Source organism: Ceratotherium simum, chromosome 15 (genome assembly GCF_057802395.1).
Source record: "Ceratotherium simum simum isolate JZ-2026a chromosome 15, ASM5780239v1, whole genome shotgun sequence".
Taxonomy (NCBI): Eukaryota; Metazoa; Chordata; class Mammalia; order Perissodactyla; family Rhinocerotidae; genus Ceratotherium; species Ceratotherium simum.
The window spans coordinates 56,918,593-56,931,472 of NC_141914.1; the positions used below are offsets into that span (position 1 = coordinate 56,918,593).

General features: G+C 37.5%; 1 long non-coding RNA gene across 1 annotated transcript in view; it reads right to left on the reverse strand.

Annotated features, from left to right (window-relative positions):
• The window catches only part of LOC147915218 (uncharacterized), a 179,511-nt gene that overhangs the window by 20,519 nt on the left and 146,112 nt on the right, over positions 1 to 12,880 (reverse strand). The window contains exon 4 of the long non-coding RNA XR_015554402.1: positions 852 to 979. This is a non-coding gene — a long non-coding RNA (uncharacterized LOC147915218). The remainder of the gene's footprint in view (positions 1 to 851; positions 980 to 12,880) is intronic.

Consider the following 12,880-nt stretch of genomic DNA (forward strand, 5'->3'; position numbering starts at 1 on the left):
CAGGAAGCTAGATATGAGCTGGGAGCAAGGTCACTCCACCAGGTGCAGTATCTTCATTACCGGGCAGCAGCTCTTCGGACGTGCAACACTCCCCCCAGCCCTGAGCGAGAGTAGCCCCAGGCCTCATTACACCCTTATTTGCATTGCGGTTTTCGCCTCTCTTTTGGGGGATCACCGCCATGACAGTTCCGGAGATGCCTATGTAAGGGAACTATCTCCCCCTCCTGATGTAGGGGTGGAGACAATGCCCCAGTTGGCACACGTTCCAAGACCCTCACCCGCCCCTGGGACCCCACAGTTCCAAGCCACCAACCACCACAACCTTGGTGCAGTTGCTCCCCTGGAGGCTGCCCGCCCCTCCCCTTGCGGGTGTTCTTTCGCTTTGTTAGTAAATCCTCCTCTGTTAAAACTTCTGCTGTGTGTCCACTCTCAAACTCTTTTGTGTCTGTGGACCAAGAAGCTGGGAGCCCAGCACAGCGGTCTGACCGGTGCCAGCGACGCCAACAAACTAGAGAGCTGCAGCCGCCACCGGCAGTTCCCAATGCGGAACCCAGGCAAGGATTCCACACACATGGGGACTCGCAGACCGAACCACCAACGGAATCCGGGGACAGAACCAAGGGCTGGGGTTTTCTACTACATTGGCAGTAACCAAGAAATGTGACTGAGTCCTGGCGATTGTGGTCTGAAAGGCTAGGGGCTTGGCTCCGGGCAGAAAACTATCTGCCAGTTCAAGCGGCTCCGGGCAGACAATCTACCAGCTCAAGCTGACCTGCCCTGTAAAGGAAAGCCAATAGGATTGGGAGCTTGAATACGAGAAGAGAGGGGAGCTCAAACTGAGAGGAACTTACCAGTGGCCCTTGGAAACAGCCAGAAAGACAGTGAATTCAGAAAGGGGTTCGTGGGTGCCAAGCCTGTATTTCTCCTTGTCCCTGAATGTCATCAGAAGTTCACTTTGGTCCCGCTGCTGCCACCAAATCTGTTAAAAAACAAAATTCAACAGAGTAAATTTGAAGATCTAATTGGTTATGATAGATAATTCATGAATTGGGCATCATCTCATCTAGCAAGCAGCCAGATACTCAGAGGCATTATACAAAATGGAAGGTTTTTATAGGAAGAAGAGTAGGGCAAGGGGGCTATTAGTAAAAGAAAAGAAAGTACTATTTTTAGGCCATGACATCTTTTTTGGGGGAAGGAAACTGCAAGGGTTTTATCATGCAGATTGTCTCTTCTTCCTCTGGGGGATGGGAGGGTTCACGTGACAGATTAGCTTACTGGTGCTTGACCAGAAGACTCGAGAGTGGTTGATTAAGATTTACATCCCTGGGAGAGGTTGAAACTGCAATTAGGTTAGGTATTAAATCAAGGTTGGGTATCACGGGGCTTTAGCACAAGTGACACCATTTTGGGCTTGTTTTCTCTTTAACAACTCAGTATATAATACACCTATATACATGTATATGCATGTGTATCTATATTAATATATGTTTTTGTTAATATTATTGTACCCTAGGTAATGATTACTCAGGTTTAGTGGGTTTTTTTATATATATCATTCAGCTATACAATATTTGTGATCTTTTCCATATGTCTTATATTTTTAATAAAATTTTATAAAAAATGAAACACAAAAGCCACATAGATTGCATATGACATTGATTTTAGCTGCTTTAAACAATTTTAATCATTTACTCTTTTGTAAAGAAAATAACCAAGTTTGGATGACAATTTCTGGAGTGACTTGGTGAGTTTTACTGTGGATCTGCTCCCCGGTGAAACAACCAAAACTGGTAAAAATTATAAAAACAAACAAACAAAGCATTTAAAGTTTCTGGAAATTGTCCTAAGGAAATACAACAAACAAAAATACTGCAGAAAATCTAAATGTCCATAGAAACAGCAATAGTCCGGGCACTTGAGCCACGATGAGCTCTGCCTCACCCCCTGCACCCCCGCCATGCCCAAGCACACCAGCTCAGCACGCCAGAAGCTCCAGACCAGGTGACCGTGGCCAAGAAGACTGTGCTCCCTCTCCCCCTGTTCCAAGTCAAGGGCTGCAGTGTCTCCTCAGAGGGGCAGGCCACCAGCACGTATCATCTACCCCAGCTCCCTTGGCAGAAGCTCTAATCCAGGAGTAAACAGCTAAGGTACCTGAGACACTCTTCTTCCACTCAGCCCACAGTCATGGAGTAGAAGTTCTTCCTCAGTCGTGCCACGTTACCAGAGAGCTATGGAGCTCTTCCTGAGGAAACTGACTGTAGTTAGAACAGAGTTTGGGGAAGTTCACTCTGCGTTAAGTTAAAGAGTGAAGAGAATTCTAAAACAATGAAAGTTTGGTGGTAAGCAGTTAGCCATCAGAGAAATTCAAATCAAAAGCACAATGAAATACCAATTCACATCCACCGGAATTAGAAAGTCAGATAATAACAAGTGTTGAGAATATGGAGAACACAAAACCTCATATACTGCTGGCACAAAAGTAAAATTGTGCAACTGCTTTGGAAAACAGTTTGGTAGTTTCCCAAAGTTTACACAGAGCTATGACCCAGCAATTCCACTCCTTGGTATATGCCTGAAAGAACTGAAAACAAAAATCCACACAAAATATGTACACAAATGTTCATAGCAACATTATTCATAATAGTCCAAACAGTAGAATCAACTTGAATATTCATCAACTGATGAATGAACAAGTAAAATGTGGTACATTTATAAAATGAAATACTATTTGTCCATAAAAAGAAATGAAGTACTCATACAAGTTACAACCTGGATGAACCTTGAAAACATGCTAAGTAAAAGAAGTTAGTTACAAAAGCCACATATCATATGAGTCTACATATATAAAATGCCCAGAAAAGGAAAATCTAAACAGACAGAAAGCAGATGAATCATTTCCTAGGGCTATGGGGGTTGGGAAGAGATGGGGAGTAAGTGAGTCCTAATGGCTATGGGTTTTTTGTGGGGGATAATGAAATATTTTAAATTCATTGTGGTAACAGTGTTGTGCAACTCTGTGAATAAACTAAAAACCAGTGAATGGTATACTTTAAATGGGTGAATTGTTTGGTAGATGAATTATATTTCAATAAAGCTGTTATTAAAAAATCCTAGGGGGGCTGGGCCAGCCCAGTGGCATAGTGGTTAAGTTCTCTCACTCTGCTTCAGCAGCCTGGGGTTGGTGGATTCAGATCCCAGGGGCGGACCTATACACGGCACATCAGGCCAAGCTGTGTCAGTGTCCTATGTATAAAGTGGAGGAAGACTGGCACAGATGTTAGCTGGAGGCCAATCTTCCTCACCCCCCCAAAAAAAATCCTAGGTTTTGGGGCCAGCCCAGTGGTGTAGTGGTTAAGTTTGGCACGCTCTGCTTCAGCAGCCCAGGTTCGCATGTTCGGATCTCAGGACTGACCTACACCACTCATTGGCAGCCATGCTATGGTGGCAACCCACATACAAGATAGAGGAAGATTGGCCACGGATGTTAGCTCAGGGCAAATCTTCCTCAGCAAAAAAAAAAAAAAAAAAAATCCTAGGTTTTATTACACTAAAATTATTTTCTAAATAATCATACTTTCTACCAACTATTCAGTGTACTAGTAACTTTACATTCAGTATTTTAAAATCACATAACCAGGCAAAATAGATATTCTTATGACAGTTCTGCAGACGAAGAATTAAGCCCAGAGAATTCAACTTTCTCAAAGTCACAGAGCTCTTGTGGTGGAAGATCTGGGACATGAATTTAGAACTGTCTATGCTAACCAGTCTTGCTTTAGGACACTAAGCCAATTCTACTATAATTTATTCTAAAGGACATGTTTAAACAAGTGCATAATCCTGCTTAATAAAACATTACATTTTTATTCATTCTTTCATCCATTTGTTCAATAAATATTTACTGAATTCCTCCTACTACTCAAGCCTGACCTAGACATTAGGGCATTAATTTAAGGAAAATGTGTTTTACTTTCCAATTCAGCACAGTTTAGTTCTATCAAGAAAAGAAAATAGATTATCCAGTTTGTAAGCTCATTAGTCCCTTTGGTGAATACAACTTAGATTTATCATGGCAAAATAAGGAATACTGAGATTTTTTTTTAGTAAATTTTATATCAAATATAAATCCACAACAGGTTTCTATAAGAATTACTTTTATAAATTATGAAGTAATTAGAATCTTTCTGTTCTTTCATTTTTTTACCTAAATGAAATTCAAATTGACTGGCATTTTTGAGGAGGATCAGCTCTGAAGACAATAACAAGTAGAGGAAATAGAAGATTAGATTTATATTTGGTATTTTTACTCTTCTATTCTGAGTCAATCCAACCCCACTGAAATTTCTGTGTCAGATGACAAATGGATATTATTACACATGTTCAGACAAGCGCTCATGGTGGCACGAATCTCTCAATTTTCCTGTCCCTAAGTTTTGACCCTGCTTGAAGGAAGAACTTTTTCTGGAGATAAAATCCATAGGACTTGAATGAAAGTGAAACAATAAATCCCTGGTTAGAAGACATAGGAAGTTGTCGCCCTACATTACTACATAGGGGCATGACTAAGGCAATTATTGGTCTCTGAACAAATTCTTCAAAGGAAAAGCACAGCACTATGGCTAAGGGGAGATTGCACTCAAGTTAGAGACATTCAGCTTTAACTGCTGGCTATGGGAAGCAAAGCTATCAAATTTTTGAGGGTAAAATGAGAGAGAATAAAAAGATAATAATCAACATTACCGACCATTACTCTTACCTTGTTGGTTGGAGTGTAATTTGATATTGAATTTTTGTAGTATAATTCGACAGTTCCTCTCTAAGAATTTGAAAATTCTTTGACAGGGTGCTTCTAGAAATATATTCTCCATAATGTTATGGAGATTAGCTTTTCTTTACATTGGCTACCACCGCAACATCCACATCACCATCATTTTAAATCAACTTTCAGCAAAAGCAAAGTTACTGGTCTCCTTGTTTCTAAACATGCTCTTCTTCAATCTTCTACAACAGGTCAGAGTGATTGCTAAAATATATAAAACAAGTCATATTGTCTCCTACTTAAATCTTCAAATGTTTTTCTATTTCCCTCAGAGTGAATGCAAACCTCTTACTATTCTCTACAAGGTGGAACGTGAACTAAATCCTGATTTACTCCCTCATGTTCTAGACCTCTGGTCACACTACCTTCCTTACTCTTCTTCAATCACTAAACCTTTTTCTGTATGTTGGCTTAGCACTGGTTCCCACTGCTTAGAATAATTCTCCTCCAGCATTTAGCATGAATGTCTTATTCCCCATTACGTTGATATTTTCAAAGAACTACGTTTTGGTTTGTTGGTCTTTTTCTATCCATTTCCTCTTTTCAGTTTCATTGATTTCTGCTGTAATTTTTATTTCTATGCTACTGCTTACTTTTTGTTTAATTTGTTCTTCTTTTTTTCCCTTTTCTATTGTTAAAGTTTGGATTATGATTGTAGATATTTGTTCTTTTCTAATATATGCATTCAATGCTCTAAATTTCCCTCTAAGCACTGCTTTTGCTACATCCTACAGATTTTAAGTTATGTTTTCACTTATATTTAGATCAAAATATTTTTAAATTTCTCTTGAGATTTCTTTGACCCCTGAGTTATTTAGCAGTGTGCTATTTAGGGCCGGCCCCATGGCTTGGCGGTTAAGTGCGCGCGCTCCGCTGCTGGCAGCCCGGGGTTCGGATCCCGGGCACGCACTGATGCACCACTTCTCCGGCCATGCTGAGGCCGCGTCCCACATACAGCAACTAGAAGGATGTGCAGCTATGACATGCAACTATCTACTGGGGCTTTGGGGGAAAAAATAAATAAAATAAAATTATAAATTCTCTAGATGTGTGCTATTTAGTCTTCAAGTATTTTGGAATTTGCCAACTATCTTTCTGTCATCGATTTCTTGTTTAATTCCATTGTGGTCAGAGAAGATATTTTGCGTAATTTCTATTCTTTTAAATTGTTAAGTTGTGTTTCATGTCCCAATATGTGGTCTACCTTGTTTAATGTTCCGAGTGAGCTTGAGAAGAATGTGTATTTTGTTGTTGCTGGATGATGTCGTCTATAGATGTTGTCTTAGTCCATACAGGCTGCCATAACAAAACACCATAGACTAGGTGGCTTATAAACAACAGAATTTTATTTCTCACAATTCTGGAGGCTGAAAGTCCAAGATCAGGGTGCCAGCATGGTTGGGTTCCAGTGAGGACTCTTTTCCTGGTTGATAGACTGCCATCTTCTCATTGTGTTCTCATGCGGTAGAAGAAGAGCAAGAGAGCTTTCTGGGGTCTTTTTTTACAAGGGCACTAATTCCATTCATGAGGGCTCCACCCTCAGGACCTGATCACCTCCCAAAGGCCCCACCTCTTAATACCAGCATATTAGGGGTTAGTATTTCAACATATGAATTTTGGGGGAAATTCAGTCCATAGCAGATGTCAATTAGATGCAGTTGATTGATGGTGCTGTTTGGTTCAACTATGTCTGTATTGCCAGGAATATGAGGGAATTTTTCTCTAAATTCACTGTGAGAACCTGATAGGGCTCCTGGAGGTAAAACTCACAAAAATGTGGAGCCCTCTTGAAGACTTGTCTCCTGGAATTTTCAAATCTTATCCTTGTCTATACTGAGCCTCCATCGATTTGTTAGTTGCAGGTTAGGCTTTCCTGCCCCAGTAATAGTTCTCACAGAGTTTTCTGCCTGGGCTGTTGCTCCAGTAAGTTGTGACTCTCTGTATCTGCCTGTTTGTCTCTTCAATTTTGGGGGCCGCAGTTTGCCTTACAACATTAGTTCTCTGATGGATCTAAGACTTGTTGATTTCCAGTTTGTTCAGCTTTTTTCACTGAATTTAAAACCTGAACCAGGAATTTCTCTATTGTTAAATAAACTCTTCCTTGAGAACTGATACTGTGTCAATCTGATTTAACTCAGTTACTCCAGCTCCTGACACAGGGCATGCCACAATGAGTAATTGATAAATACTTTTAGAATACATGAAAACCTTCAAGAGTGATCTTCAGGATTTTACTGAAAACCATCAATACAAACCACCACTGGAGGCCACCACTGAGAGTATAAAATGGTATGTTTCCTATCGTAGAGTCATTATTGCTCAGCAGCCTCCAGCAATCTCTTCAATGCTAACATGAACTGTCACCAAAATTATCAATTTCCACTAAATTTCATTGAAGGAAACTTCATTGGATTAAATGCCCAGAAAGATGGGATGGCAACACCAATAATTTATAGAAATCTTGAAGTATCAGTCATTTTCCAGATTATCAGTAGAGAATTTGACCCTGTCTGAAAAAGATGGTTACAGTACACCATAATAAATTATTTTCTTCTGGAATATTTTTTCTTTTCTTCCTTTCTTCCATTCTTTCCTTCCTTCTTTCCTTCCTTCTCTTTCTCTCCCTTCTTTCTTTCTTTCTTGTCACAGCTCTCTGAAAAATCCAAAATCTCTTATTCACCGTGATTGACTTTCTACTAACTATTCTGACTTCTTTATTCAGGTAAAATTTATGATGAAGCCAAATTATTCTTGTAATATAAAAAAAAAAGTACTTGCCAGATTGCAAAAAATTTTGTATACAACAGAATAAAACATGATTTAATTAGAAACAAAAAGTCTGTTTCCTAGGACTGCAGTCAAGTAAAATATTGAATTTAGAGGCCAGATGGTTGTCTAAAATAGAACATATTTTAGATTCTTTGGTAGCAGCAAAGTAGACTTAAATCAACCAAATGAGAGGTTCTCTTTAATCAGGTCAACCAACAGTTGTTACATCAAAGCTGATTGAAATTCAGAAATTCAGTGAAGTAAAAAAAGTAATTCCCACGTTCCAAACTTCCACTGAGATAAAACATACAACTTATTTCCATTCCTCTGTTTAAATATTTGCTTATGTCATAGAAATTTACTGAATGTTTTACAAAAATAGAAATCCCATATAAATAATCAAACAAATATAACCTGAAAGAGATAACTAACATCAAGTTTGTTGGAATCCACTATGGTAGTCAGAATACTTACATATTATCAAAGCTAATTCTTACTTTTAACATTCCTCTTCATATAATGATTTGAAATGTCCTTTATAGACAATATTAGAGGAACTAACATTAAATAAGTAAAAAAGGAACTGAGAGTTTAACTTCAAAGTCATTCTGAAAACATACTAAAATTCTTAAACTATTTCTCATTAAAACCCTTTGAAGTCTGAACATTAGCAATAGCCTTGATTTCCCTGATCTTGAGTTTATCCATATGTCATGGCAATGTGACTAAATGATTGCTGAAAAACTTCTCCAAGTTAATATTCCCTCACTATCATTTGATCATTCACTCAGCTAATAAGTATAGAGAAGTTATATGTGAAAGAAACTCTGTGAGGTGATGATGCAGAGAGAATGTAGCATGTGAAGTCCCTTTTCTCATGGTAATTACATTTGATTATGGGTGAAAAGGCAGAAAATAAATTTTAAAAATGTGTAAGTAGTAATAAGTGTTAAAAAGAAAAGCAATGTAATGGACTAGAGAGTTTTGAAGAAGTGGTACTATTTTATGTAGAAAAAAAAAATGTGCGGGAAATTGAAAGGGAGATGAAATGAGGAGATAAATTTTTACCAAAGCTGTCTTGGAGGGGGCGAGAAAGAATTGGCTGTCATACAATTGGTGCTAGTTTTTTCTTTAAATTATTCAATTTTGTTTTGAAGGTTTGAAGAATATCTTCTATTTATTTATTTATTTTTATTTATTTATTTATTTTTTGGTGAGGAAGATCAGCCCTGAGCTAACATCTATTGCCAGTCCTCCTCCTTTTTTCCCCCAAAGCCCCAGTAGATAGTTGCATGTCGTAGTTGCACATCCTTCTAGTTGCTGTACGTGGGACGCAGCCTCAGCACAGCCGGAGAAGCGGTGCATCAGTGCATGCCTGGGATCTGAACCTGGGCCACCAGTAGCACTTAACCGCTAAGCCACGGGGCTGGCCCCCTGAAGAATATCTTTTTAAGTGTTGATGGGTGATAGATATTTGAGAGAGAGATTTTTGAAAATGCAGGAGAAATAATAGGATAAACGAATTAACTTTTGAGCTGAGGGGGGATATTATCTGTTACAATAGGATTCAAAGAGTAACATGTGGATGAATATACAGGTAAATGTCCCTATTTTTATTCAATTTTCTGGTTGTGAATTTAAAGGGATAGTTATCTGCTGGAACTAATGAAAGAGCAGGTGAGATTAGGAGAGTGAGGTACGTGGAGAAATTAGATCCTGGAGAATGTGGAAGACAGTTGACTAGGAAAATCTTTAAATACTGAAAGAAGGATAATTGACGTTTGGGTTGGAGAACATGAATTAAGAGCATTATCAATTAATCAATTGATCTATTAATCAATGACTTCCTCTTCCCCCTTCCCTCCATTTTTCTGATCTTCTCTCCCACCAAAAAGAATGCCATCTATCTAGAAAGCAAGAGTATAAGACTTCTGAAATATAGTTTTGAAATCTTAGTTAAATATATATCTAATTTTATCACGTGCTTTATGTAATACATAACATATACGATATGAATGTGTCAGAAGCTTTAACTATAAGGAAGCTATTTCACACTGGTTTTTAAACTACATGTTGTATAGAAAAAAAGCTTTTGCTTTACGTATATTTAGTTAATGAAAAAACATTCCTAATATAAAACAATTATATTTCTTCTATCAAGTATAGATTAGGAGCATAATAATTGGTCAACAAGGAATGACTTTCCAGATTTTTTCAATATGTAAGCACACTACTACATTGTTTTTCTAGTAAAATAGTTATTTTATTGTTTCTCTTTTCCTTTAATGTTATATTTTTTACTACCTTAGACTCTTTTCTATTGATTATGAGAAGCAAGTGGCATTTGTACATCTTTCTATGAAAAAGATAAAAGTAAGGGTAAGAACATGCTGTTTCTTATTTTTAATATATGCTATTAGTTTTTCCTCAGATTTGTGTAAGTTTTATGAAAGCAATCTCCCCTAAAAGTCAGAATCCTCATCGATCAATAGATATAACTTGTTACACAGAGAGCTGGGAGTTTGGTGGTCTGAAATGATCTAAGAATCAAGAGATTATATATTCACATCCTAGTTATTATTCTGTCCTTAAGTCTTATATGCTTTTTGACAGGACTATTTAGCTCTTTGGCATTTAATTTTATTCTTTGTAAAATCAAACTATAAATAAGTTTAAATTTAATAGCAGTATGAAATTATCATATAATATTTAGCAATTCTAGAGGAATAAAAACTAGTGGCTATTTGTGACCATCAGAGAGAGAGAGATATATATATATATTTTAGGGAGAACATTTCTCCATAATTTTTAAAGTGTATCCCTTAACATAGCAGTATGCATTTTTGCACTATTTCCCTTTGTTTTATGAGGTTAAATATTGCCAATATTTTCACAGACTTCTTTTCTTTAATTTTAAGAAAGTAACTGCAGAGACTAGTAGTTTTCTCCCCATATCCATTCTCCCCCATGTCATTTAGTAAGGGAAATCTGAGTTTTGCTGTGCTCAGAGCTGTCTAGCTAGCAAGAACATTTCACACCCCTCTTGCAGCAAGACTTTTACAGTCTCTCTTGCAGCAAAGACTTAATGTGGAATTCAGTCCTGCTCACTGGATGTGAGGGAAAATTATATGTACAATTTCTTAATCATATCCTTCAGGGGAAGCTGTTTTTCTGTTTCCTCTTTCCTCCATCCTAAGGGCTGGTATGGAGAGAGGGTGTTAATGGGCCAGCATTGACCGTGCAGATATGGATGATAAAGCAAGAAGGCAGAAGGAGCCCTGCACCTGTGTGACCTCCTGTGGCTGAGGTGCCTTGCGCCGTGGGCCACCTATCGGCTTAGACTTCTGTGTGCTTGAGAAAATGAGTCTTTTATCCTGTTTAAGGCACTATTTGCTCTCTAATAAAGCATATAAATAAATATCATAGCTAATAAAGAATGTGCATTTTAAAAATCTGCAAATATGAGATTTGCAGTTTTGTTTAAACGTTGTAATTATTATACCTCCATTATTGAAGAATATATTGTGTTAAAAATAAATGTTACTTTATTAAAAAATGGCTTATATAATAGGATAATAATGTTTCCCTTTACATAAATTTGATGTTCAGATGTTTTGAAGCTTTCTTTTTCTTTAACACCTAAATAAATATACTCCTAAATTCAATCTATCATTTTCTTCTTGGTAACATTTGCAGCAGGAATGTAAAGCTTATTTCTACAACAGCCTTCCTCAGTCCCTGCTCCCCAACCCAAACCCAGGTCATCCTTTCCCATCCCCCTCTCCCGTAGGGCTGCCCTCACCTTCATGTACAGCACCCAAGCACGAAGAGTTAAGAATGGCAGGCAAACCAGCATTCCAACGTTTTTTATCGTGTACTCAGTGCTCAGTCCTTGAGATGTCTTACCACTCCTTTCCTCTTCCCATTTCAAGCAATCTTTGGTTACTATACCCACATGCAGGCAAACCCAGTTGTTCTGGTGTCTTAGACAGAAACAGAGGAACACTGAGTATTCTACACCCTGAGGCAGACAGCTTGAGTTCGGTTCTCTAAGAATGGAACGGACCTTTTCAAAATAAGGTAACTCCTGAAATCAGATCTTGAATTGCATTGCCAAATCAGACCTTATAGATCATTCACCAATAATTTAGATAGTTCCTTTTTGCCCAAATATATATACTCTTTATATCTTTGACTTCTATGTTAAAAAAAAACAGATTTTAAAAGAACAACAAACTAGATAGGGCTGTTAAGGATATTATAGAGTGTTTTATTCTGTTATCTTATCCTGTCTGAGGGGAATCCCAGAAACAGTCTTCCAAGTCAGGAGTCCCAATTTTGTTCTCAGTGTTCTGAGATTCCAATAAGAAGGGGGAGGGAAGGTGCTAAGAGCAGGTAGTAGAGAAATAACTGGCCTCCAGTGATAATTAATTATATGAAGTAACATTCATATTTACAACTTCAAAAAATGAGGAACATCCACTTTGTAAATATATTTTATTTGAATAAAATGCTTAAGGAGGTTTGAATGAATAATAAACCATTCTAGGACAGTTCAAATATATTCAAATTGTAAATGAATCAGCTTATTTACGATTTATTTTCCTTATAATTTGGCAATCAGTCAGGAAAAATAAAATTAATTAAATTTTCAGCCAATGTTTAGATTTGATTGTCCTCTTTGAATTCCCCAAACATAATATGCACAAGGCCCTTATCATAGTACATAAAACACAGTCTTGTAATAGTTTGTTTTCCATGCCAGCTGAGAGATCCAAGATAGGCAGAACCCAACATGAATCATGTTAGAAGCTGCAGTCCCTAACACAGTGGTTGCCACATATTAGGTGCTATCATTGTTTATGTAGTAACTAAATTAATTAAAGTCATCCAGTATATATAATTTTTAGATTAATATTAGAAGTGTGTCCAGATATGCACATGATAGAACTGAGTTTGTATCTGAATTTGAGCTTTGCATAAAACAAAAGAAATAAATGTCCACTGAATGTGGAGGATACTACTGGGAAATTCTTCTAAAATATAACCTATTGGCACAGAGAACATGGAATTCTCCTTGGGGGGATATCTGATGGGGAGGCTCTTAGACAAGGCAATCCTCTTCCAGGACAATCATTTTCCATGACAACATGATAAGGCAATCATTTTCCAGATGATGTTTTTATTACCATTTAGCAAATGAAGAAACAAAACCTGGAAATTCTAGGGACCTAGGTAGAATAAATGTTAGTAATATAGAGGAGATTCTAGTCCCTCAACTAAAGCAAT